Here is a 7,172-nt window from a genome sequence, read left to right as displayed (position 1 = left end):
TATTTGGATCTAGATCCAGTCTAGATTGTTGTGCAGGCTGAAGGATCTGTATCCAGTTTGAGTTTTTGGACCATAGCCAAGCTAGATTGTTGTTCATAGGAGGGGATCCAGATCCAAATGTTTAGTCTACAGTATAGTCTGTCATCCATGCTAAAAGATCCAAAGCCAAATCTCTGAAAGATATTTTAGATTGTTGCGCAGACCTAGATTTTCTTTTGAACTCAAAACTACCATTTGAACTCAATTTTAAGCAAGAAAAGGTGTTTTAAACTTGAAAACCTTAAGTGACCTACTCTCCTAGTTCAACATCTATGATCTAAGTACTTCAACGTCCAGTCTCAACCAGATTGACCTTAGCCTATTGCATCTACAATCATATTATTTTGGAGCCTAGATCCAATTTAGATCTACATCCTTATCTCGCCTGACCTTCCAAAGCATTATCCTAGGTGAAGCTTTATCCATCTATCATAACACTCGTCATCGTCATAGAAAGGGTTACCTAAATCCTATGTGAGTTTTGCATCCTCTACAATTTTTGCACCCACATTTTATTGTGTCCCAAAGCTAAAACCGAGGAGCTGGAGTTCCTAACGAGGTTGATCTCTCCTCAATGAAGGAGGAAAGATGCTTGATTTGTAAATGAAAGTCTCACTTTCTTCTCAATATAGATCTTGCTTCATCATTAAAGCTATTTCAAAAATGGAATCCACAACGACCAAAGTTGAGAATTTAAATTTGCATTGCTTCTCTTAAAACATGACTTAATTCCTACATTCTCAAATTTTTGGAACTGGCAGATGAAAAGTTATAATCCAACATTCATAAATTTTCATTTCTATGAAGGTTTAAATGGCTCCAATGTTTCAACGCCATCTTGCAATGCTAGTTTGGGGATTCTACTTTTGCCAAAGAGTGGAATGACATAGCACCAATCTATGACTGCAAATTTATATTAAAGCAAAGGATTATGACAAGATTCTACTTGTTGCTTGCACATCTTGCATTTATTAGCAATTAGCAACCCTTACCCTAAAATTGTTCATGAGTGTTGAACGAGAGTGCAGCTATTGCGATGAATCTGCGAAAAAAAATCAACAAGAAAATAACATAGGGATTTAATGTGGTTCGGCAACGTGCCTACGTCCATGAGAACAGACAATTGTATTTAACTATCTTCATCTTTCATGTTATATATATATATATATATATATATATATATACTAATCCTATGAGTATCGAGTTTTATGACACGAGCAAAAAATAAAACTCGCCTCTACCAAACCATGGTGACTCTAGTCCCCTGCACCCCTTCAACTACTAGTGTCCCTGCTGAAGTAGAACTTGGTAGAAGTCATCGCTCGTTCCACCATCTGCCTCTCATCAAATATGAACCAGATACTCCAACAATCTCCACCGTGGCGAATATCCACCCCTTAGGAGACATGAAAACATAACAAAAAAAAACTCCTCCTGGGACACTAAGTTGAGGCATCTCCCATCTAGCAATTGGACACATTAATCAAGTTTAAGCAATGCTTGAACTTATCTGTAGTAACAAGCTTTGTCAACATGTCTGATGCATTCTTAGAAGTGTGAACTTTCTTAAGCAGTACTTCACCAGAAGAAACCAACTCCCTGATCTTGTGAAACCTCACATTTATATGCTTGGTCCTCGCATGATACACCTGGTTCTTTGCCAAGTAGATGGCACTCTGGCTGTCACAGTGTAGCTGAACTCCACCTTGCTGAACACCTAGCTCTTTGACCAACCCTGTAAGCCATAGAGCTTCTTTGGCAGCCACGACAATCGCCATATACTTAGACTCAATAGTGGATAATGCAACTAGAGATTGCATGAAGAATCTCCAAGAAATAGGCCCTCCCACAAGCGTGAAGACATATCTTGTTGTAGACCTCCTGTCATCCAAGTCACCTGCATAGTCTGCATCCACATATCCCTCAACTGAAAGTTCATTATGTTGACTATGAACATGATTCCACAGTTTGTGGTACCCTTTAAGTATCTAAAAATCCACTTGACTGGATCCCAATGTTGTCGACCCAGATTTGATAGAAACTTGCTCACCACACTAGTGATGGCTGCCAAATCTTGTCTTATACAAACCATGGTATACATTAAACATCCCACTGCGCTTGCATATGGAACCTTTGACATGTCTTAAACCTCATCATCTACCTTCGGGTACTGTGTGGTAGACAGTCTAAAATGATGCACCAATGGTGTGATCATAGGTTTAGCATTACTCATGCTGAACCTGTCCAACACCTTCTCCACATAACTACGTTGGGATAACCATAGTCTTTTAGAAACTCTATTCTTGTGAATCTTCATACCAAGAATCTTCTTGGCCATACCCAAATCCTTAATTTTAAACTTTCTACTCAACAAGATCTTTAACTTGTTGACCTCACTCATACTCTTTGCAGCAATCAACATATCATCCACATAGAGTAACAAAAAAATAAAAGAATAATCATCAAGGTTTTTCACATAAATGCAACAATCATAATCATATTGCTTGTAGACAATCTGGATCATGTATGAGTCAAATTGCTTGTACCATTGCCTTGGGGGCTGCTTCAGTCTATAAAGTGATTTCTTCAATTTACAAACTAAGTGCTCTTGTCCAGAATGACCAAACCCCTCTGGTTATACCATGTAAATCTGCTCCTTCAAGTCACCATGAAGAAAAGTTGTTTTTACATCCATTTGTTTCAACTACATGTCTAAATGTGATACTAAAGCCAACACTGCCCTAATAAAAGTGTGTCTAACCACAAGAGAAAAAATCTCATCATAGTTAGCTCCTTCCCTCTGCGAGTAACCTTTTTCTATTAGGCGAGCCTTGAATTTTCCACCTCCTTTTCTGACATTGTCTCTTTCTTCTTATACACCCATTTGCATCCTATCGCTTTCTTCATTTTTAAAAGCTCCACCAAATTATATGTCTGGTTCTTATGCAGAAACTCCATGTCCTTCACCAAACACTACAACAAACCAGTGGATTAGCGATGACCTAAATCCGTCGCTAATCCACCTCTAACAAGATTAGCGACAGATATCTTCCATCATATTTTTTTTGACGCTAATAAGCGACGACATATATCTGTCGCCCATTCTGTCGCTAAGTAGCGACATACTGTATCTGTCGCCCATTCTGTCGCTAAGTAGCGACATACTGTATCTGTCGCCAATTCCATCGCTAAGTTGCGACGGAATAACGAATGACAACTTCCGTAGCAAGGCCATCATTACTAAATGACGACTTTGGTTTGGCGACGAATTTATAGTCGTCGCTACCTTCAGCGGTAATAATAAATAGCGACAGATATATCCGTCGCAAACAAGGAAAATAATTAAAAATAAATATTTAAAAATCAAATATCGAGAAAAAATTTCTCGTACAATCTATATTTCCTATGAATAAAAAACAAAGTACACATAAAATTACATATAAAAGGAAACTAAAACAATTAATTGTTCCACTTTAAAATTCGCAAGTTATAATTATTTACAATTCAACATTTACATTTTTGAAACAATAAGAAAGTAGAATAAATTTAACACATTAATCTAATTATCGTCAAGATTTTGTGTGTCTTCTTGTTCATTGCCTTGATCTGTCCCTTCAGCTCCACTATGTTGATTATCGCCAGCAACCTACAGAAGAAAAGAAAGGTCAATATTGATAAACAAAATATATCGAAATAAATTATACACTATATATGATTCTATCATGAATGATATGTGTTCTAAGGCAGCAAAAAAACTGTATATGTGATTATATCATGCTCATATATGCTCTAAGGCAGTCAGAAAAGCTCTATATGTGATTCTATCATGCTCATATGTGCTCTAAGGCAGGCAAAAAGTTGTATATGTGATTCTATTATGCTCATATGTGTTCTAAGGCAGTCAAAAAACTAAATATGTGATTATATCATGCTCATATGTGTTCTAAGGCAGTCAAAAAACCTTTATATGTGATTCTATCATGCTCATATGTGCTCTAAGGCAGGCAAAAAACTTTATATGTGATTCTATCATGCTCATATGTGTTCTACGGCAGTCAAAAAACCTTTATATGTGATTCTAATATGCTCATATGTGCTCTAAGGCAGGCAAAAAACTTTATATGTGATTCTATCATGCTCATATGTGTTCTAAGGTAGGCAAAAAATTGTATATATGATTATATCATGCTCATATGTGTTCTAAAGCAGTTTTGTCATGCTCATATGTGTTCTAAGGCAGGAAAAAAACTGAATATGTGATTACATCATGCTCATATGTGTTCTAAGGCAGTCAAAAAAACTTTATATGTGATTCTATCATGCTCTTATGTGCTCTAAGGCAGTCAAAAAACTTTATATGTGATTCTATCATGCTCACATGTGTTCTAAGGCTAGCAAAAAACTTTATATGTGATTATATCATGCTCATATGTGTTCTAAGGCAGTAAAAAAAACTATATATGTGATTCTACCATGCTCATATATGCTCTAAGGCAGTCAAAAAACTGTATATGTGATTCTATCATGCTTATATGTGTTCTAAGGCAAGCAAAAAACTAAATATGTGATTATATCATGCTCATATGTGTTCTAAGGCAGTCAAAAAAACTTTATATGTGATTCTATCGTGCTCATATGTGTTCAAAGGCAGTAAAAATATTATATTGAAATATTATATAAAAGGTCAGTATTGATAAACAAAATATACTGAAATAAATTATATCCAATGCACCTAAGTTAAGGCAATCAAAGTTATATGAAATCTAACGACATGCAATATATCGCATGAAACTTTCATACCTGAGAGGCACCTGCAATTGAAGTTCCCCTGTTCTGCAAAAAACTGTTGAACTCAGCTCGGAGAACGTTGGCGATGCTTTCATGAAAGTAGTCACGCATTGTGTCCTTAACGATCTGGCGTACATCATCACCAGAAAAAATAGGATGCTTGGAGCTTATGTCGACGGAAGAAGTTTGTGAGTCGTGACTAGAGGAAGCAACGACAGGTGAGGTGTTCATATTACTCACAAACCTGAACACACGACCCTTTTTTGGTTCACCTGCTGCAGTCAGCCATGCTGCAGGATCAAATGATAGATGCTGAGTAGAGTCATCACCATATCGCTCTACCATATGTTGCTCATATGCCTCCTACAAAATAATGTTTACATTATGCATTAATAATTAAGAATTACAATGTTTATGATAACTTGTATATTACAATGATTATTAATAGAATAAATACATACCGTTGTCATTCACACCTTCTCTGATATGAAGTCTTCCGTTTATGTGTTTCAACAAACACATCCTTATATGGTACAATGCCTCATTTTTCTGCTTCTCGCGAAGTTAAATGATAAAAGATTTAGTTAACAAGTTTGCAACAATACTTATAAAATTGATAATATATATTAATGAGTTACCATTTTCTTCAGGTGGCTCCCAAAAGTCTTAGATCCACATGTGTGTAGATGGGCTTCAAGCATTTTCGCTCGATTTTGTGCAGCCTTCGCAGAAAGATTTCGAAATGCATCCCTCGCCCACTTGTCGCACATTCCCTCCCAATAATCTCTCCTGATAGTAATAGGGTCATGGCCCTTCCACTGTAGTGGATCATCTATTTTGCCAGATGTTTTTTTTGCTGCAATCTTCATATTGTGCAGATCGATTGGCAGCCACCCTCTGCCACACCTTCCTTGCATCATGTTCCTCTATCGTAGTCGCGAAGCGATTTGAAGACTATATATATTTTTAGAAAGTTAGTAGACATGACTATAAAAAAAATTAAATATGAAACACATTAAGTATGACAAACAACTGTATAACGTGAATGAGGACCACAATCTGTCTATCACCTCTTTTGGATACTTTTTTCATTGAGCGACCGATCCTGGTAGATGTTGAAGAAGTGAATTCCTAATCTCGCGTACTACTTCTTGTGGCTCAAACCCCGTGCTGCACATGAATTGGTACACAGTAAATATCAATATAAAATATTTATAAGATATGCAATAAGTGAAAACGAAATACTTATGGTCGATTATCGATATACACTATTTGAATGAGTCTTCTTGTGCCAGACTGAGAAGACTTTGCATCATGTGTTGGCTTCTGACTTGTATGATCAACTGGTGTAGGTGGGTCATGTACAGACGAAACATCATCTATAAAAAAATACGTTAGAAATTCTCAGAATGCGCATTTCAACTAATCAAGCATCCAATTAGTTAAATGATATACCTATCACAGGAGCCTGTGAAGATGAAGGTTGGGCCTAGCTACTACTGGATGAACGACCACTGTAAGCTCCATGAACCATATTCTAACAAATAAAAAATGCCATACAATACATTCAAATAATTCGCATCAAGTATTACAATACATTCAAATAATTCAAATCATTGGAATACTTGCAAATCATTCACATCATTGCAATACATTCAAATCATTCACATCAAGTATTACAATACATTCAAATCATTCGCATCAAGTATTACAATACATTCAAATAATTCAAATCATTGGAATACTTGCAAATCATTCACATCATTGCAATACATTCAAATCATTCACATCAAGTATTGCAATATATTCAAATCATTCACATCAAGTATTACAATACATTCAAATAATTCAAATCATTCACATCAAGTATTGCAATACATTCAAATCATTCGCATCAAATATTACAATATATTTAAATAATTCAAATCATTCACATCAAGTATTGCAATACATTCAAATCATTTGCATCAAGTATTACAATACATTCAAATCATTCATATCAAATAATTCAAATCATTCAAATAGAGGTTTGTATTATAAGATTTTGCTCACTAGCTTGAAAATTCTTCCTCATCACTTGTTTGACTTTCATGTTCTTCTTCTTCATCTTCTTCTTTTTCTTGATTGTTTGCCCATCCACTTGGTATATCATTTGGATCACATTCTTCTATGAATGTTTCATCAACCAATAGAGATATGACATGCATATCATGCGCAACATTGTGACCATAAGAGAAGTCATAGATATTATCTAATTGATAGTAATCACTGTCTTTAGCTAACTTGTTTTTCTATAATTGATCATACTCAGGGTATAGTTTGGACTTCACCTTGCAAACTGCTCA

The sequence above is a fragment of the Nuphar pumila genome, chromosome 6 (genome assembly GCF_984573655.1).
Source record: "Nuphar pumila chromosome 6, dmNupPumi1.hap1.1, whole genome shotgun sequence".
Classification (NCBI taxonomy): Eukaryota; Viridiplantae; Streptophyta; class Magnoliopsida; order Nymphaeales; family Nymphaeaceae; genus Nuphar; species Nuphar pumila.
Note: the sequence above shows the minus strand (reverse complement) of the source record.